Below are 21,031 nucleotides of genomic sequence, written 5' to 3'. Positions count from 1 at the left end.
GTACGACAGCGATAATGGAATGTGCACTGTGAAATTATCTAATTACTGACACTTTGAGTCTGTATCAACAATTTGTTTTGAAATAGAATATAATTAAATTCCTTTGCTCCAAGTACATCCCAAAGAACAATAAGCTTTCAGACTCCAAATAACAAAAAGAGAAAAAAGGTGACTTGTAAAAATGATTTGGAATATTTGCAGAAAAAGTGTGCCATGACTCCCACTGCCGAACCTGCTTGCTGGGATCTATTAAAACCTATTGATGGGTCTGAAAACGAAAAGGATCTTCCCAAAGGAGAGGGAGGAGATGAGGATGGTAGCAGCTGTTACAGCACCCCGGAATGCTGTATTGTTGGCAGTGTGAGATATCTAGAGCCTGATTTGAAAAGCAATTGCTTTATTGGGTCAGAGCTTTGAGAAGTAATGTAGCAAAATGAACAGATGCATCTCATCTGTAATGCAGAACAAGAATGATCATCGATGTTTCGAAGTGTGGAAGGTCGTCGCTGCAATTTGCTGGACAGGCTGCGAGAGGGAAACGTGTCACTGCTAAGTAACAGAGGTAACTGGACGCCTGGAGAAGTGTCTGCAGCCACGTGCGGTCCAAACGTGCCGGATTTCTGTGAGTCTGAGCGTGTGAGGGCTGCAGAGAGCCGCCTGTGCTGTGCAGGTGGCACCCGCCTGGTCGCAGGGGACACTGGTGGCAGCACCGCAGGCCTGGGAGGTGTAAGGGGCTGGGGCTTTTCTGTCTCCTGATGCACAGGTCAGCTCTGCTTCAGCTGTGCCAGGAGTCTCTGGTGGGGAAACAGACTCTAGAGATATTTGAAGAGAGTCTTTCGAGGCACTAGCACAAATACTTATGTTAAGAGCAAGAGTTCAGGAAAGAAAAGAGGCCCTAGGCAAAAAAAAATGTTTTCTGGATTACATCGCTTGTAGCCTGCCAGAGCTCCTCCCTGTTTATGTTTTTAACAAGAAATCTAGGTTGCATGCAGCTTTTTCTTTTTTTTTATGTTGCTTTTCCTCTAGTAGCAAGAAAACCTGTGAGTAGTGTCGTCTTCTGGTAATTTGTATTTTTTATTTTTGGAATTAATTAGAAAACACATAACCCAGCAGCATAAAGCTGCCGAGAATGTCATCACTCAGGTATCACAGCCTTTAATAAAAGTCAGAGAGGCCCTGCTCGCGAGCACCTGATGTTTATGGCTGCTGCTTCTGAAGTGCATTGTGTTTCAGCGTCCGCCTTGGCTCGTGTCCATTCTTGCTTTAACCTCAATGACTTTGGCATAGTTATTTCAGTGCTGAACTTCACCTATTTTGTCTCCGAGTCCTCAGCAGAATATGAAGTCTGCTGCTTGCTTATCAAATATGAAGCCGCGTACAACTGGGCAGCCTAATGCTAATGGAATCGATGCAGCAAAAGAGATCTCACAACCCCTCTGTACTTTTTACAATTTACTTTGCTCGTCACCCATTAATTCTTATATTGATTTTTCTATAAAACACAAACTGCATTCCTACTGCAGCCCAAGAAAAAAGCCCATTGATTATTTTGGAACAAGGTATCTTGTAAAAATGAAATGCCTAAAACATTTAAATGTAGTAAGCTCTGTTAAAGTACATAAATCATGTTGTTTAATGTTGTAAATGAGTAGTGCTGCCTTAAACAAGGAAAAATATGGCACCATAAAACAATTTTGACACAAAATAGCAGCCTCTGATTCTATGTACCTGCCAGTTTAGAAATGCTATCAATAATGGTTATGGTTGTTTGCAGGCGGGAGGGGGGAAATGTTCTCAGTCTCCCCTTTTAAAAAGTTCCTTCAAAGTCACTTTCCAAAATTGACAACTGTGGTGTTTTACCTGGCTATAAATAAGGGCTGATTATTACTGTGTCCTGTTTACTTTTATCATTCACTCATCAAAACCTTTTTGATGCATCATTACTAATGATCGTTTCACGAGCCAAAGTCAGGCCGTGTGCCCGGCGGTTATTGATGGGGAGGTGACCGCAGCTGCTCCCCACCACCTTGCGACCACAGCGCCCGCTGGAGAGCACGGACGCAGCTCCACCAGCCTCAAGGGAAGGTGGCTGAAAGGAAATTCGTCCTTCTGTGCTGCTTGGAGTTTAACCCAGAGCACAGAGGGCTACCGATGGGGTGTAATTTTGCATTGTTTCAGCGTCACAGCAGTGAAAAGGGAGAATTTCTTGATGTCTTTTACACAGTAGCTGCTTTTTGTCACCAAAGTTATAACTGCAGAAATCTGTTGTAGCTGAGATTCGTGCAGTGCTTTGTGGACCTGGTCGTGATGGAGGACTCCACCAAACCCTGCACAAGGCCAGGAAAGCTTTGGAGAGCCTGCAGCTAACAAGAAGACAAGAGGCAACAGCCAGACTGGGATGGATTTGGGTCCAGCAGGAATGAAAGGGAGGATAGGGTAGGAAGGATTGGCAGTGGTCTCAACAGCTTTAAAACCTGAGCTGTTTCCAGGGTTTTCAGGATCCATGGCAATAAATTTGATGGGGACGGGGTGGGGAGAGGAAGGTAGCAGGAAAGCAGAAAGGAGGGCGATTAAGGTGGTTATTGTGCAGTTGCTTAACGTTTAAGCTGGTCAGAGCGGGGGCCCTGGCTTCCTGCTCAGCGCTGTGTCTGTGCATGGTGCTACAAAGCCTTGTGCCAGCTTGTCGTGAAAGACATTGGGACGAGGGAGACGGAGAATTAACTCCTCTCAGATTAGAGCTCTTACGACAGGAATGGGGCTGATGTCTGTTGCCTAACCCTTGGATGTGTGTTTCCATTTTTTTTTAAGTTCTTGTTCCATCTTGCTCGAGATGCTCATCTCTTTTTTTTCTTTGATTCAACTTTTTGCATGTGCTTTTCTCACCTGAGAATCGGAGCAGCTGCTGCAGATCGGGGACGGCTCTGCCAAACTTTGTTTATCCGTCAGCTAAAGCCTCCCTGCCTCTGGCTACATCACGCTAAACCCCAGCAACACTCAAGTGACTGTAAAGAGGTTGCTACAGACTTTACCTAGGGAGAGCAGAATTTGGCCTATTACTCCAGAAAGGATTTGTTTTAGGGGACTTGAAGATTCCCTGAAGCTGCTGAGACCCTTCCTGCACGTGGCTTCCCCCAGGGCAAGGCTGGTGGGGGATGATGGAAGTGGGGCTGGGTGACAGCCCTGGGTGCAGGCGGCAGCACTGAACAAGTGCTGGGGGGAGCCAGCATGCCCAGAGGATGTGCTGGGTATAGATCCTTTTTTTTTAGGGATGGGAACTTTTATCTGTAGGAGGGTGGCAGATGTTAGGTTGACTTTGCTCAGCAGGAAACCTGCAGCTGCAAAATTCCATTTAATTCTTGGGTGCTTCGTTATTTGATTTCATTAATACCAGGTTCTTCCTGCATGGCTGTCAGTCATTCTTGTTAAATTTGTAACATACTTGTTTGGTTGGAGGCTGCTCTTGTACCTGTTCGGTCAGCACCGTTTTTCCCAAATCTCTGGGAATTAATACCTTTGTAGAGCGTAGCAGGTCTGTTCTCCAGGGGCTTGGCAGGGCAGCAGGACATCCCTCTTGCCCAACTCCACCCTCTCCCTTCCTCCAAGACATGGGAGAAAAAATAAAATAAAATCATGGAATGACTTTAGGGTTGAAACTCCCCTGAAAGAGACTCCTGTTCCGGCAAGGGGGAAGTCCATGAGGCCAATGCATACCTGAAAGGTCATCCCCCGAACTTTTCTGAGTTAACGATTAAAGTAAGTTATTTCCTATCTCTCATCAAGGAAGGCTCTATTTTCCAGAATGAAGCTCTTAACTTTTTAATGCGGAGGTTAATCCTGAAAATCCTCAGGTTAGTCTTTCTACAGAGAATAAGTAATCAAAACCAGGAGACTTACACAAGTATGTTAGTGCATGGGATAGGTTTTTTCTGTTTATTTATGCTATTTTTTTTTAAAGGTCAGTTTAATCAGTAATGTAATGTGCTGGTTTTGGAGTGCCAGGAGAAGGAAAAAGGGAGGTGTGGTCCTGCTGCAGGAGGGCTACAGGGATCCGTAACACCCAGGAGCGCGGAGCAGAGGAGCGGGAGGTGGGCAGCTCCTTGCCCCCACCTTGCCCCGTGCTGCTGTAGGAACGGGCTGCAGCCACCGGCTGCCAGCACCAGCAGCAAGGGCTGCTTTGATCCTTTTCCCCTTCTACTCATAATGATGTAAAAGTACGAGGGCAATGATGCATGGAAGAATGATGCATTTACACTGATGTGAAACGATTGTTTTCTACACAGCAAAGACTCAACAGGCAGCTAGGTCTGCATTTGCTTCTTCCATTTCTTCTTAATTTTATGCAGGTGCATTACAGACACGTTCTGCAGTACCTCTTTGGCTCTTCATCACGTGGGTTTCATTTCTTGCTCTGATCACTCTTCAGGGCTTGACTGGGGCAAAAATTTGGGCATTTTGTTTTCATAGCAGCCCCTTTGTTTGGCTGCTGCAAATGGAAACAGCTGCAAAGAGGGCTTGTGCCTGTGTTTGGGGTGGAGAGCTGGTCCTGTCAGATCAGCTGTGGAAACCCAGAGGAGCTGAGGAACTGGAGAGGGGGACCATAAAGAGAAGTACCTCATCTATTTATTTATTTATTTTTTATATCAGAGTGAAGCCCATACAGCTGTGTTACTTGTGCATGCGGCACGGCTAGGAGAGCACCTTGCTGTGATGGATGGGCAGGAGCTGCAGCTGCTCGGAGAAATGGCTCAGATGGATGTTGTGGTACAATGCTGGAGTTCTTACAAAGGTGCAACAAGCGTGAGGAATTGGAGGCAATCCTCCCCCCAGCACCAGGGAGCTGGGTGTCTGCATTGGGCTTTTGCAGGCTCTGCTCCAAACCTGGGTATCGCTGCTGCACCGTGACTGCTCTCCTCCCGATAGCAGCCGCGTGCTGGGGACACTTAGTGACAGTGGAAACCCCAAGCCAGGAAACGTGCCTGGTGGTATTCCCTAAGGGATAAAACGGGGACTTTGACGAGTACAAGAGGAGTTACAGAGGTGCGAGCCTAAATACCAGACCCTGAGCTCCGCTTGTCTCTTTTGTGGAGGTTTTCTAGCGAGCAGCTCCTGGCAGCCCTCGTCCTTTGTAGCTCCTGGCAGCACGCTGCGCGGCTGCGGGAGGTTAATTAGGGAGCCAGCCAGAGCTCGGGCTTCCACTCACAAGCTTTGAGTGACTCGGTGCTTTTCTCCATTAAAGCTAACCTGTTTACAAGCCTGCCGTATATTTATCTAACGAAGATAATTATCCACCTCCAAAATGCTGTGATCTATTTGGGCTGAGGCAGCGCACCTGGAGGTGGGTTGTTACTGGGTTCCTTTGCCCCATCCCTAGAACACCACAAGCGAAGCTCGGAGCCTGCAGGACGGTGGCTTAGATCTGAGTGAGTTACTTTTTGTTGTTGTTTAAGCTGCGTTGAACGTGTCTCTCTCGAAATGAAAACTGAGCTTGGTGTAGCGCGATGCTGGGAGCTGGCAGCAAGGGCTGTGCGTGGAGGAGGAAGCCTCACCTGCCTGGTTTGTTGGGTTTGCTGCTGTAGGGCTGTTATCTCTTGGTTTGGCATGGTGTTTTTGTTAGTTTTTGTAGGTGAGCGTTACAGTTGGGGCGCTAGCGAAGCGGTTACTTGTACTTAACGTGCTGTGGAGAGGCTAAAGTAGCTCAGCTCCTGATGGACTTCAGAAGCCTGGTTACCAAATAGGGCTTGCTTTTTTTCCTTTTTTTCTCTTCCAAGTAAGACCTCGTTAATTAGGAGTGCTGCTTTGCAGTGGCCCAGCCTATGCTTCTGAGAAGGTGCTGTGCCCTCAACCTGAAGTGTTTCTCCTCTCAAACTACTTAAATTGCTCTTTTTCTGCCTTGGACGCAGGCAATTGCTACTGCTGTGAAATGCTTCCTTGGATGATTATCAGTTGACTTGCGTTAATATTTACAATAACTTTTTTGTTCGTAGTTTTTTGCTACTACAGGAAATGAAATGCAAATTAACAACTGTAAAGATTAAAACATAATGAAATGGGACACGAGCTCTGGAGAACTAATGAATAGAGTGGCTCGAAGGCACAAAAAGATGTCCTTCAAAAAACAAACAGAGATAAATAATTTTGAAGCAATAAACTGACACAGACAGAAATATCACGTGTGGGACAAATTGTTTCACACTGACGTTATAATTGTGTTCCTTTTTCTTAATAAAAAGATGAAGTTTCTCCCTAAAGTTAACCAACTGTGTAATCACAGTAGATCTCTCCGAAGGTGCAAATGAGTACCTCAAAATGTCTCTGTTTGTTTACTTTTACTGTCCTCAGCTGGATATTTAACAAGTATATGGGGCTAATAGACAGAAACAATGTCTTTTAAAAAGTATTTGTCTCCTGTGCCTTCTACTTTCTAAAGTAGAAACATGGATCTGAAGCTGCTGAGTGCTTCTCTGAGGAGTTTAAAGCCTGTCCAAGCTGACAGGCGTTAGGCCCTGCTTCAACAAAGCTCTCAAGCTCTGGCAGTTTTTGTCCTTTGTGAGATGTGCCTTTGTGGTTGCTTTTAGGAAGGTGTATTGCTCCTTGGTTAACCGAGGGCTGCCTGTTTTTTCAGGGCAAAATCCTCCCCAGGTACCTCCAGCTGGTGCACCTGAACCTGGAGCTGTCTGTGTCACCTTGCATTGCTGCAAATCTGCCGGCTGTGGTTTGGTTTCCTCGGTTTGAGTTGTCTTAGATCTGTGAAATCGTGACATTTCTCTGATTTGATGCGTTTCAGTACTCTTCCACGTGCTATTCCCTATGGAACAGCTCTAGCGTAGTGCGAATATCTGTCTGCCTCGAGTACTAGGTGTGAGTCTAAAATACCTCCCCTTAAAACGAAGAAAGTTTCCAAGGCAGTGCTCGTGGTGGGGTTAATCCCTCAGATAACAGATGTTTGTCAGGGCTGGGGTTCTCCCTTTTCTTCCTGGTTAAGCCATGTACAGCTCTGGCATTTCAGAGGAGATGGAGAGGGGACCTCAGGGAGCTGCTGTGTTGGGACACGTGGACACAGGAAGGTCAGGACAGTGCTCATTGCCCGGGAGGATACAAAACCTAGCTGGCTTCTTATCTTCTGTGAATTTTCATGCTATGGTTTGAAACCCCAGGTGAGACCTCACAGGAGTAACTTTCCCAGGTGAAGCTTGTTTGCGTGAGCTGAGGCAGCCAGGCTCGCCAGCAGCTTGTGCTTGGAGTCTGTAAGGGTCTGTAAAGAGTTTTTTTTTTTTTTACTTGGTTTTATTTTTAAAAATATATTTTCTGCTATTGATGAAAAGAGAGAGTGTCATAAAAATGAAAACCTTTTGTTTTTGAAGTCAATTCATGCAAATACCACTTCTATTTAATGTCTGATGTCAGAATAACTGTGTATGATCCTGTATTTGTTAGCATACATCAAGCTGTGATGACAGAGGCCGTCACCTGAACAGCAAAGAGCAGGACCAAACTCTCAAAACCAGATCAAACTTCAAAAGTTAAAAAAGCTAGTTATATGAAATAAAATGTTTGTCTTCTTTATTTTCCCTCCTGTTGTCATTTGTACTTCAGCTTTCCTGGCACAGTGGATGTAACAAACACTCTCTTCTGACTGAAATGTTTTCAGCTTTTTATCATGGAGTCGTCTTGGCTCTTAAATGTCATCTTCAGTCTGTAGTTCCAGCTCTGCGTTATCTAGCAGGTTGTGGGGGCCTCAAGGCTGAAACTTGTTTGGTCAGAGCTTTCCAACTTGGTAGCACCTCATGATGTCTGAGCAATAGAAGTGATAACTTGTTCTCTATTACCTGTAGGAGATGATCTATCCTAGTAAGTATATCTGGGGGGGGGGGGGGGGGGAATCTTATCAATATTGATATACATTCCCTTGCACCTTTCCATAACCTTGGTGGCTAGGTTATAAAATATTTCATCTGCTGAACGCAGACTTGGCTTTAGAAAGTGCGTTTCAGCTCTACATAAATAAAAATAATGGAGCTAATCTTCAATTATGTTGGGGATCACATATCTTTTTGGGGATAGAGCCTCGACTGCTGTCAGCTGTCGTGGTGTCACTGCAACTGGTGACATCTGGATGCCTGGCACCTGCTGAGGGTTTGATCCGTGGTGGTTTGTGGCCCCGTGCGTGAGTGCAAGCTTGCACCAAGGCATTGTGCTCCAGCCGGTGCTGGGATGAGAAACAGGTCTAATTAAGTTTTGTAACTGGAGTCATTACTAAGGTCTGTCACTTCCACTGTACAAATATTCCAGCTGAAAGGATTATATTTACAAGTGCTATTTATAATTAAGCATTTTACTTGATTCGCCTGCAAACAGAATGTAAATCATATTTTGCTCCGCTAAAAGGCAAGGAAAAGGGGGAAGTGTCTCCAAGTAATCTATGTTACGTTTAGTGGCGGGTAAGAACCACGGTTTTATGCAAATATGGATTTGTTGAAGTCTGTATTTTGCTTGTAAATGTACTTTAGGGCAGTTAGGCTCTGTTGGGAGTGTATGTGGGGGTGGTGGTGAGGGTGCAATCCTGACCCACTCATCTTCTATAGGGCAGTTGAGCACCTCCTGGGCTCTGCAAACTGTGTTGGGGGGGGCAACTCATCCTTCCCCATCTCATGGCTGTGGTGGTGCTGGGGGGCTACTGGGTTTCTGAGCCTCTGGTGGGGCCAGAGGGGCCTGGCACAAGCCGCCAGGAGGCTGCCTGGTGCCTGGGGGATTTCCTGCTTCAGTCCTGTCTGGCAAGAGGTGAGGGGAGGCTGAACCCCTGCTGACCTCCATCGCTCCTCTCTTGTGTCAGGGTGGACGTTGTGTTCTCCATACAGACCCCAGTTGTGGCTGCTACAGCAATCTGAGTTAATTGAAGTGAAAGATAAGGATGAGATACCTATAATAATTATACTGCTAATGTTAGCAAGGCTGGCATGGACTTGAATTCATGTTCATGCTGGCACTTAAACACCTGAATATGGCTTTTCTAGCCTTGGTTTCTTATATTCCCAAAGGTCAGCTAGCAGTTCAAGGCCCTTGTGTGGTTTTTTATTTTTAATTTTTTAAATATTTGTTTTAATAAACTGTCTTTCATTTCCTCTACTGTTCCTGTGGCTGCCGTTGTGTTTCCTGAAAGGAGGAGACTGGTCCTTGAATCTGAGAGTAGGGGCTCTGCACCAAAGATGAGGGAGATTTCCCTTGGAGGTAGCTCAAAGTGCCAATGCTTTGTGTGCTCGTCCCTCTGTATTTTGGGGTATTTTATAATGCAATAACCTGCAAATGTGGCCTCTGCAAAAGAGCAATGCGGTGCCGCTGGTGGAGCAGGGCTGGCGTGGGTGTTTGCAGGCGAGGGAGCCTGTGAGCGGTGCTGGAACAACGGGGGGGTTTGCTGTGCAAGAGAAAACGTGCTCAAATGTTAGCTTTGGATAAACTTTTCCTGACTTCCAACTGCTTCTATCTATGGCACCAGCTGAATGGGGAGAGAGAAAACCAACCCACGAGCCAGCATGCCTCGCTTGGCTCAGTCTCCTCCCGGTTTCCTGGGCTGCGGTGCTTTTCCAGTGGCATTGCTCACTTAAATTCCTTGAGCTTTCTGCTGGCCGCTTGTTTTATCTGGGCTTCGGCATCCTCTGAATAGCAGAGGCAGGTGAAGGAGAATGATGCTTTGGAACGAAAAAGATACAGAACTTCTATGCTGCCATCTGTTCATAAATTAAGTTGTTTTTCCTCTTTCCAAAGCACTTTGTGAGAGTGTTTGCTAAGGAGGTTCAGTTGGAAGGGAATGGGGACAGATTCGGATTTATGCACTGATACAGACTGGGAATGATTCGGTGCTGAGTGGTGCTGGTAAAGCACAATGCAGTCCAGTGCAGTTCAAGCCTGTGGGGTGTTTCTGCCTGGTTCGGCTGGAACCACCATTAAATACAGAAAGTGTGCGCTTGGCTTCCAAAGGCACTTCTGTTCTACGCCCAGTGAAGATAACACAGCTTAAAATAACCTGAATTGGGAACGAGTGCTGGTGCTGTGCTCCCTTAGTGCTCAGTGCTCTCTGCCCAGCAGTAAGCGGGTGGTTCGTGCCGGCTGCCACGTGCTGGGCAGCTGAAGTAGATGGAAGATGCTGCTGACAGAAGGGGAGATCCTGACCTACCTCCCTGAGCCAGCTCTAGCAAGTGTTTCCTCTTGGAGAGATGCAGGTGATCCCAAGCCTAATCATTCCTCAAAAAAAAAAAAGGAAGTAAAAGGAAATATTTCCAGTGGGCTTGAACCTTTCCATGAGCATGTGGTCAGTAGGCCCAGCACAAGGAAGAGAGCGTGGCTTCCTTCAATAGCTTAATTTTCTCCATAAGCTATAAAAGCGTATTGTGTTCAGTTTAAATTACATGCCTTTTTAACCATATTTTTTGCCTTCTGTTAGATATTTATCCTTTGGTTACCCCAGATAATTGAGAGCCGACTCTTCAATTCATAGCTGAAAATGAAATATCTTCATTACCATGGTGATCAGGAGCTCCAGACAAGGGTTAGACTCTGGTTGTGTTAGATACTGTACAGTCATGGCTCAGAAAGATGATACCTGACTTAAAGACCTCCTAATCCAGCAAGAAGACCAGATCTACGCCTCTCATTACGAGGGAAGGCTCTGAGTGCAGGCCGGGGAAAGCGATAACCAAGCCAAGGTGCAGGGCTCGTGTGGGGCTGTTGGCAAACCCTTCCCTTCGGGTAGGATGTCGCTCATGCTGCCTGAGCGGAATTCCCAAACCAGGGGAAATTAAAGGCCATCCACTGGTAGAGTAGGTAAATAAAGCTATAAAGTAATTGGAAGGGGTGCTCTCTTCAGTCTGCTGTGTTGTAAGCAATGGGGAAAAGGTCACGCTTCTTCAGGCTCTCTGAAGCTGAGTGGATTTATTGTCTTGGCTTTCTGTAACCCCCAGTTGTAATATCAGTTTCATTGTTACCTTATTAGCTATAGAAATCTCTTGCAGTGCTGCGTGCGAAGTACAGCCCTCGACTCTGCCTGGGCCCGTGCCAAAGGGATGCACGTTGGTTGATGTCTCTGCCGACTGCGTTTGGAAACAAGTGGGTATTAAATGACAGGACAAATCAGCTGGGCTGGAAGCTTCCAGCTCAAGTAATTACAGCGCTGTGATCTCTTGCTTCCAAATCCGGAGCTGCAGACACCAGCCCCCAGGCGTTACGCAGATAGCAGGAGCTAGCACGAGCGTGGCTGGATCCAGGCCTGAGGGATCGGGGGCACCTCTGCAAGTCTGAGCCCAGGAATGGGGGAGAGTGTCCTGCTTGGGTAGGGTTTCATGGTAGGCTCCTGGTAGCCTAAATAACGTTGATGTGCTCAGTGTTACTGTCTCCAACGAGTGGCCCTTCACGTCCTATTTTAGAGGATGTCTCCTGTAGCTTTGGAGCCTCTGGTTTCTTATCAGGTGTCTTACAGCACCAAACAGCAGCCCTTCCCCTCGTCCTTGTGCCCTTTAACAATTGGGGCTTTTAAAGAGGCACTTTCGTAGTTATGTGTTCTGTGAGGCTTTATTTAAAAAAAGAAACTGGTCTATGGTTACCTGCTCGGATACTTTATAATGTACCTGAGATTAAATGGAGAGCGTTGCAGCTGGGTTTAGATGGGCAGGACTGCATGTGAGCCGGTCCAGGTGCTAAAATGACACTTAAAAAAACACAAAGCTCTTAAAAGTAAAGGTGAGGTTTTTTTTTAATATACAAGTGGCTCACCAACTAGAGTGCCTGCAATGACCTCCTTGTTTCTAGGGTGGGTTTGGTTTCATGCAGGCCAGAAGCATGTGCTCCGTGCCTCTTCCTACATACACTTCGTCCTGCTGCCACTGCCACCTCTTCTTTCGAGCTGAAACCAGCCCTGGTAGGGTGAAAATAAATCACGTTTCACTGCTGGCCTGCGGGAAACTGCAGCGAGGAGGATGCAGGAGAAGCATGGATGTGTGTGATATTTACAGGAAATTAAGCAAAAAGACTTGTACCCATGATAAATCAGTTTGAAAGCTTTAAAAGCGGTGTAGTTTCACAATGAGATGTGAAATTATTTCCTGTAATTAAAATCAATTATTCTGGTAGAACTTTAAAGTGTTATTTCAAACTTTAAAGTGTTGAATGCTTCTAGAGAGAAGCTATGAAGGGAATTACTTAGGACACTAATAGTACATCCTCAGTGTCTCTGTTTCCTACCTAACCACACTTCTGTTTGGCTGAGCTCTTGTAAATATAGCAGTGAAAGGCTTCTGCTCCCCCGGGGGAGACTCATGGTGGTACAAAGGGCTTTGGCAGGGTGGGTGTCTCGCATCTGGAAGCAGGTGACAGTCTGGGGCAGTGATGTCAGCCTGTGGCTGGAGCAGGTCCGTCACCAGGGAGGTCTCTCCTTGCTTGACCCCCCAGAAGCCAGCAGATGTTGCAGGTAATGGTTAAGTTACGTGTCGTTATGATAACTATTCTTGGGTTATTAATGTGGAGCTTATAACCATGATGAATCTTCAATATACCAACGGGAAGGACCCTGCGAGGGTCCACCCATCCTGTTCCCAGATGGGCTTTTTGTTTAGGGGTTTGTTACCCTCAGCTCTTAGGGTCATATAGCTGCAGCTGCCCCAAGAGAGGAGGAGGTGACCAGGCCGCAGGGTGTGCAGGCTCCATCCTTTCCTGATCATCTATTGAACCTGCTCTTCAGTGGCTTCTCCACTTTGCCTGCTGTGGGGGCTGTTCTGTGGTGTTTTTAATAAGGCAGGATGAATACAGTGGAGCACTGAAGGGTCTGGGGACAAAGCTGGTGTTTCTGAGCTTGTCTTACTGGTAGGACACCCACGTGCTGGCTCAAACATGGTTTTATTTTTATTTTTTTGAGTGCACGAGGTGCTGGTTTGGGGCCAGCAGAAGCACGCAGCTGGGCTGGGTGCAGCAAGGCAGGGGCTTTTCCTGGCACATGGAAACAAATCCACACAAACCCAGCCCGCGTTCGAGGAAACAAAATGCGGGAAGACAAATAGGGCTAATCCCACCGCAGCCTGCAAACAAACACCACTGCTCAACGCAGAGACAGATAACACAAACAACCCTGGGAAAGCGGTTCGGAGAGCGTCAGACCACAGGACAAAGCCAATATATTGCTCCGTGCCTTCCAATTAGGGACTCGCGGCTGTATAATTAAGTTTCTGGTGACACTGTATTTAAAGTCATGTCAGTGCTTTCATTTATAAATGCTGCTCTGCAGGTGCCTGAGCTCCCAGCTGGAATCTGGTGTTCAACATCTAATCCTAGCAGTGAGGATTGTGTTTTGTTTTCAGCCAGGGGTGCCGGGGGGCAGTCCCTCCAGGCAGTTAAGCTACACAGGGGAGAGAAGAATCGAGTGTTTTCAGTACGTTTTAGTTTTGCTTTAGGTCCCAGCTGTGGATACGTGTGTCTTGTTATTGGCATGGGGTGTGTGTGTGTACTCATGTTGGCATTCTTCTGCAAATGAGCAATAATCAGGCCTGGGACCCGTGCTCTCTGGTGTATTTTATAGTTCGCATAAATCACAAAGGACATTAGTTCACCTGTGTGCTTTTTTAAAAGTTTATTCTCCTTCCCTTGTAGGAACAAGATGCAGAACACAATGTCTTTGCCTTTTTCTGCCCAGTTCATGGGATCCCAGGGCCTGGGCGGGGGCTGGCTGGGAGGCAGCACCTCTCCTGCTGCGGGCAGGCTGCGCGCCTCCCGGTGCATTTATCCGTGGGGACACGGTCAGGACGCGAGGGGTGAGTCAGGGCTGGCCGCCTGGCAGTGTGGCAGCAGTGATAGGAGGTGACATTAAATCTCCTCTGGCATCCTGGCACATGAAGGAGAGAGACAAAGGTGCAGGGAAGCAGCTCCCCTTGGCACCAGCTCATACCGTCACCTTCTCGTACTTGGAGCTGGGAAAATCCTGATTTGGGCCAGCAGCTGGTCACGTCCATTATGACCACGTCCATGCTCTACTTTTAACTAGTAATTTTTTTTAAGAATGTGAATTAGCAATAGCAGGATTAGCATCAGCCTTACTCTCTGCTTGGTCTGTCCACAACTTTGTCCCTCCTCTGCCTGGGGAGTCACTGTCCCAGCAGGGAAACCAGCCTGTTTTTTTCTGTCTTGAAAACACACTTGAGATATTGGTCACTGCAGTGCATTCAGAGCCATATGCAGATGCCCGCTGGTCCTTTTAATTTTTTTTCTGTGCTGATTGACATCGTGTGGAGCCCTGAAGGATGGGGAGGCTGCGGAGTGCCCCTGGGGCCAGCAGGGCTGCTGCTGCCCCTCCGCCAGAGGGGCTGCTGGGCAGGGGCCGCCTTCCTCCGAGAGGCATTTGTTCCATCAAATCCAGCAGACATAAGTAATGACACCCACGGAGCTGTGAAGCTGTGCGCTCACTTCCTGAGGACTAAACCATTTGATTTGGTCTCGCTTAAAGGGCTGAAATTTCCAAATGGATAACTGAATTCCCGAGTCCATTAAGCACGGCAATTTGCAGCCTTCCCCAGCTTTGCCCATGGAAACACATTAACACAGTTTCCTATTTGGCTTGTAGAAAAGCCATTATTCTAAATACAAAAAGGGTGATGAAGAAAATCATTTTTCCCTTTCAAAGTTTATTTGTAGTGGCTGCAGCAGTGCTGTGAGGACTTTGATTGTTGGAAGCAGGTGGGGATGGGTGCTGGGTCCCCAAGTTAAGAGTGCTCGCATCAGCCCCTACCCACCCAAGCTTTCCTTGGCTGCTGCCACGGGGATCTGCTCCTCTCTGCTTCAGGGATGGTCTGGCACGTGAGAAATGAAGGCAGCCCTCGGAGCAGCCCCAGGTGATGTATCTTAGCATACCTGACCACTCCTGCAATTGCCAAAATATACATGAGGAGAGATGGTAAATCGTCCCTGCTGCTGCCTCTGACAATTTCACACCTCCAAAGAGATCTTCAGGGTGATTGATCACTTGTGATAATGGCAAAGTTTTCTTGGTGGGTTTCTTTTTTTTTTTAAAACTTTTTAATATTCTGCATCCCTTTTCTTATGCAGAAGGAGTATATTTCTCCATTAGGTGTGAAAAGAAGGGTGGATTTGAGGGAAACGTGTGATTTCAAAAGAGGTTTCTTAGCCAGGGTGGGAGTCCTTTGTCTCCCTGTCTCTGCTTCCCCTCTGCGAGTCAAAACCCTTTCATGCCACGTAGTTTTTCTCGTGGCTTTGGCTCTCTGTGGCATCTGTGGACAAAGAGGTACTGGACAGCTCTAGGGAGGTGATTTGTTTTCAGTAAGTATTGGCTAGTGACTTTTTAGATTTAATTTTGAAGGGAAGTGGAATTTATCGGTGGTTAATGCATGGGCTGCTTCTCCAAGACAAAGTGTAATCCTGCTGCTCAGTTTAATGAATTAACACTCTCTTCCTTTTTCTGTGTGATCCTGCTGGGGACAGCTGGGGAAAGAGATGCCGAAGTAAGTGGCCCGCATTACTCAAGGAGATGGGTAACTTCAGCCTGACGCCGCTCCCTTACGGTACTAACAGAAAGTACTTCTAGCACATCAGTGTTGGGAATTAGCAGTAAATCCTGCTCGTCTGTCACATACTAGCTAAGTAAACACCATGTGTTAGCTGGGTACTCAGGCCACCTATGGAGAGCTGCCTTTGAGGTGACAAAATGGCCAGGACCCTCCAGAAGTGACTGTGTCTCCAGGCATATCTGTGTCAAGTCCGTGTGTATGAAAACAGGTAGGTCAGGCAGCAAAGGTTCTTCAGATGGACTTGGTTGCTGCTCATCTCCAAAACCCTTGCACTGGCCTGCATTTGGCATTTTTTATTAGTAGTTACGAATATGCCTTTTCATCAGTAACAGGGAAATGTGGGTTTACCTGCGTAGCTCTGCTCTTGCACACTTAGGAAGATGGTTCCCAGCTCCCTTTAATAAGAGCTCACACCTGGCTGGTAGAAAGCTATTCTTTCTGTTGTATTCAATGATCATTTTTTGCCCCCACTGTTTGCCACGTGACCAAAAATAAATAAATAAAAAAATAATCTGCCTAGTTACTTTTGCTTTACTGAATTTTCTCTAGAAACTTTCTCTACCTGGCAGACGCAGCTGTAATCCTTATGGATAGTGGATAAGAGGGTGGTCCCACAGCAAAAATGCTCTCATAAAAATTTATTTTCAATATGTTTCACCTAAAGCAGCTTCCTATTGACTTCCTGTCTATGGCATAGCACCAGGCAGTGGTCGTTCATTTTACTTTTGTGTTCTAATTGCTACTTGCTAGTTGAAAATTTGGCAGACAGTTTATTTGAACACAAGATGACGTGTGCAAGGGCAGGGAAGAAAGGAGGCTACAGATGGGGTATTGCTACAAGAAGAGATGCATTTGCAGAAGCTCACTTCAAGCCTATTCAGAGGAGAGACACTTGAAAGGTGACATACTCGTATACAAACAGGGAGAAATGGTGCTTAGAAGTTGTGAGCACTCATTATTATTATTATTATTATTATTATTATTATTATTATTACTTCTGTCAATATAGGTGAAAGAAAAACTTCCTTTCAAGATATTTCCACAGCTCGGTACCGGAGACGTGTTGTAGTCAAGCCTGAGAACACTTAAGAAAAGATTAGAAAGAAAATTGGAAAAGAGTGGCAAAGAGGACTTGAAGTTCTGGAGCTCCCAAGTCACCTCACTGCACGGAGAACTTCTCCGGGTCCCTCTCTGGAGCTGCCCGGTGGGATTTAGGGTGCCTGTGTGTGCCTCTGGCGCCGCGCACGATGCATCCCCCGCTTAGTGGTGCCTCAGGCTCGCAAAGCAAGGTGAGGCTGCGAGATCCCCCCTCTCTGGAGGTCGCGGTGTGAAGGTCTGGCAAGCTGCTCGCTCTGCTGGGCTTTAAATAAAGCAGGCTGTTATTTCCTAGATTATCTTGTAAGGCTTACCGCAGGGCTGCGGAGCTTGTACGTTGCTGAAGCGCTGCAGCGTGATATAACTAGCGCGGTGTGGAGGCCCTGCAGTTCCAGCTGATGATTCACAGCAGATCATCTGATATTTAGGGCTCTGTTCATTAATAAGTTATGCTCCATTTACCTTGTTTTCCGTGGAATTTATGAGTCAAAAATGCCGAGTGCACCAAAAATGATCCATTCATCAAATTCCTCTTCTCTTTGTGTAATTGGCTAAGCCATCATCGCCACCCCCAGGGGCACGCCGCACAAAAAGGTGTCCCACAGGAGAGAGCGAAGCAGCCTCAGGAGAGCAAACAAGGACTTGGCTTTTGTTAGTCTGCAGCTGCCCCAGCTGGTGTTTTTGAGCTGTGGAGGTGAGGAACTTCCCAGGCAGGTTTGTTTTCTTGTTTGCTGTGCACGTAGACCCGGTGTTATGACAGCAAAGGAGATGTCCTGCTTGGCTGCAGGTGTTGCAGCTGCAAGTGTTGAGATGGAGGGGAAAGACAAGGCCTTCCTGGTGGTGCAGATCCACCCACAGATTGTACGGGTGCAAACTCCATTTAAAAAAAAAAAAAATACCTTGCCCGAAACAGCTTGCTCCGTGCTGTGAGCTGGGTGCTTGGGGCTTCACCAGGCAGCACCAGAGAGATGGGAGAGTCCTGGCAGATCCTGGCGGTAGGACAGACCTTTCATTCCAGTAATTAAAAACATTTTTAAATATCTTTTGGCTTTGAAGCTCAGTTGTGCTCCATGGTCTCCCAAAACTTGTTTTCAACAGAGCTCCCAGGTGTCCAAGAGGCTTCTCATGCTGAAGCTGAGGTGCACCAAGCAGAGGGTTAGACTGAACGCGGTGTAGGAGGTCATTGCCTTGGACAAGTCCTGGCTTCTGCATTCGGGGGGATGAATGTGTGTGGTTTGTGTGATGCAGAAGCTCACCTCAGTTTATAGGAGGCCTCAGAACTGATCTTTGCTGGAGCTTTGGCTTCCCTGTACTGCCCGTCAGCTGGGCACAGCCAAGTCCCTGGGCTGGGGAGGGAGAGCGTGCTCTTGCTGGTGTGTAGGCAGGTGTGAAGCATGCGCAACAGTTCTGTGCGCAGAGCGTGCCTTTCAGTGTTTCTCTTGCAACAAGAACTAACTCTGCTTGCTATAAAACCAGCCGATGTGCTCAGCTGATCCCAACACGGGAGGCTCCAGGATGAGTCTGACCTTCCTGGGCTGACGTGTCCATGCCCGACTGCGCCGGGGTTGATACCTGCAGGTGCCGAGCTTGGGAAGATCAAAGCATTGCTTTTAAAATCGACCTGCAGTAAGCAGCTCCTGATGCAAGCCTAAAAGATGGACAATTATTCTCAATAACTTGTCTTAATTGCTTTAGTACTTAAAGGGAAGAAAACATCTGTGCGTGTGAGTGGGAGCGAGAAGAAAATATTTGGAAGTGTTTTGGAGGTCATGAGTTTTAAATTGGAGCTTGTATGAATGTGATTGCTGCTGGGAGTCGAGTCCAACAGTGATGTAATTTATACAAAATATATAGCCGGGGGCTGTGTCTCGGCTCCACTGAAGTTAATGGCAAAACTCCAGTGTCCTCAGTGGGGGCAGGATTTGAAGCCTGGAGAAAGATTTTATTATTAAAAGTTTATTAACACTTCATACGGAAGGGTTAGCTTCCCTTGTCGTGTTGTTCCTTCTGCGTAGACATGAGGGCTGAACTGAGCAACGCAGGCCGTGCACCAAGCCTTCTTTTCGGTCTGAAATTCTCAGCACAACCTTACGTTAAAGGATGTATTGAAAACGTTTGGCACATAGATAAATTACGGTTCTTCTAGACAAAGAATCCCCAGAACAGGACACACAAGTTGCAATGGTTTTTCTGCTTCATTTTTTCTGTGTAGTAACTAACACTGAATTAGAGCAGGCAACCTGCACGAACAAGCAGTGTGCTCTGTTAATTTTGCAGGTTTCTGTCACTGCCTCCTTCAGGATTAGCTCTTCATGCACCCGATGAGTTTTCCACTTTCCTTGGTTCTGCCTGCCTGGGATTCATCTCACCCTGCTTCTTTGTAAACGTTTTTGAAATCTCTTACATTTTAAAACTAAAGTTTTTGGTCCATGCAAATGTACTTAATCACTGTCTTGTTCTGGGACTGTCACATCATTTTTTTCACTTACATATACACCGTTAGCACTTTTTATGACCTTATAGTCCTATGGAGCCTGTACTTCAGGTATGGGTATCTCTCTGTCATATCACTTTAGGGGCCTGTTAATCTTATAATGAATTCCCACCGTAATCTCAATTAAACGTGCGGACACCTCAGCTTTGCACGCTTGTCTATGGAAAACGAATGGTCTCTATTATTGCACGCTGACGGCTGAAGGTGCACCGCCTGCACGTGGAGCTGCGGGCTGCTGGCTTAACCTTGAGAAAAAGGTGCCCTGAGGTGGGGAGGTGGTGCTGTGCACGAAGAAATGTCCTCGTTTCCTTGGTTTTGGAGCATTTCTGCTGCCAGATGCCCAGGGAGCGGTGGGGTGCCTGTGCCCCAGTCTTTGAGAAGCGGCTGACTGCTGAAGCGCAAAGCGATGAGACCCCTGGGTCTTGGCGTGGAGAATGTCCCAGCCTCGCCGCTGTGGCGGTGACAGCTGAGGGGCTGTGCTGGTGACCCCACTGCTGGCAGTGGGGCTGTGCCACCGGGCTGCCGGCTCGCAGGATGCTTGTATCGACCAACATCCCGGGGACCTGGAAAAAGCTTGGCGTTTTGCTGTACAGCTCCGCAGCTCCTAACAGAAATGGAGAGGGACAAGTTTATTAGTACTTCACAACATTCCTCCTGTTAATATTTCGTACAAGTAAAGTTCCTAAAAGGAGTGTTTAAATAAATAAATTACCGAGTTTTAGTTGCTAACACCGTGGGTAGCAGTGGAGGATTCAGCCTAGCAGGCGCTTGGGTGGAACGTGCCAAGACCAAAGGCTGTGATTACGGAGGAGGATTTTCGGATGGCTCTCTGGAGCTAGCCAAGGGTTATAAGGCTGTGTGCCTTGTGAGGTAGCAAAACTTGTTATGAACATTTGTAGAAGACAAGCCGGTTCCTAGCCAGTTTTGAAGCCTGCCTAATTTGAAGGCAGGTCTGATGAAATCAAACCTGATCTGACAGCTCTGTCCACAGCTGCCGCGCAGGAGGTCATAACCTTTGCTAAAGTCTTGGGGGTAGGAGCTCTGAAGCTGATTTTCAGCTGTCAATTCTACTTTCATCCTTTCAGCCGAACGTTGAGGTTTCCATTGCCTGTACTATTTTCCTTTAAAGTGACCAAAGGGAAAGACTTCTTACTCTTCCTTTTCCCGAGCTCATATCGTCGCATTATCCGTCTCACCAGTGTAGTTCTGCTGACCTAATTTTTAAGTTATTCATTGACTTTGCATCTGGTGCACCATGCCAGATCGGGGCCAGGGCGAGGTTTACCACCTTGGGCTTTGTGGGCCACCACGTGAAGGTGGAGAGCGCACGGGGTGGATCTTGGGAGCCCACGGTGGAGCTGCAGCTCCGAGCACTGCTTATCTCTGAGCCGGGCGAGCTGGAGCTGCTAAATCTGCTGCCACCTGAAAGGCACAAACGTGGGAGAGAGGGGATTTGGGGAGAGAACATACGGAGCAACAGAAAGCACTTGAGGTCTGCTTCATCCATCCTTAAATGTCTTGGATATTTGCATTTGAAAAAGCAGCCACCCCAGGTGAGGCCTCTAGCCAGAGCCTGGTTTTTAACAGCTTTGAAGTGCAATTCATATTTTCTTTTGCAATTTTTCTTTCTTTCTTTTCCTGAAGGCTCCATTATGAAGGCCTGGAAGCAAACAAATATTATCCACAGAGTTTCATTTTAATTCAAATTAGTCCAAAAGCCTTCATGCTTCAATAGCTACAAACTGAATGAGTTATTGGCATGTTCAAATAAATCTATTTATAAAAAAAAAAAAAGGAAAAATAGAGTAAAAAAATAAAGCTGTTGTTTGGAGATTGATTTCAGGTGCTAATGGCATTTGTGTGCACGGTGCAGTGCAGATGTGCTTCG

The 21,031-nt window shown here is 46.9% G+C and overlaps 1 long non-coding RNA gene across 3 annotated transcripts in view; it reads left to right on the top strand.

The window, feature by feature from the left end:
- The first annotated feature begins 3,965 nt into the window (after window positions 1–3,965).
- Window positions 3,966–21,031, top strand: part of LOC310881502 — a 32,264-nt gene continuing 15,198 nt past the window's right edge. For 2 of the 3 annotated variants that reach the window (XR_014572425.1, XR_014572427.1), the window contains exons 1-2: window positions 3,966–4,302; window positions 4,645–5,420. This is a non-coding gene — a long non-coding RNA (uncharacterized lncRNA). Of the gene's footprint in view, window positions 4,303–4,644; window positions 5,421–16,563; window positions 16,844–21,031 lie in introns of all 3 variants that reach the window. The other variant, XR_014572426.1, reaches the window with a different exon arrangement.

Source organism: Anser anser, assembly GCF_964211835.1.
Source record: "Anser anser genome assembly, chromosome: 14".
Classification (NCBI taxonomy): domain Eukaryota; kingdom Metazoa; phylum Chordata; class Aves; order Anseriformes; family Anatidae; genus Anser; species Anser anser.
The sequence above is the reverse complement of the archived record's forward strand: the minus strand, read 5'-3'. Positions and strand labels throughout refer to the sequence as shown.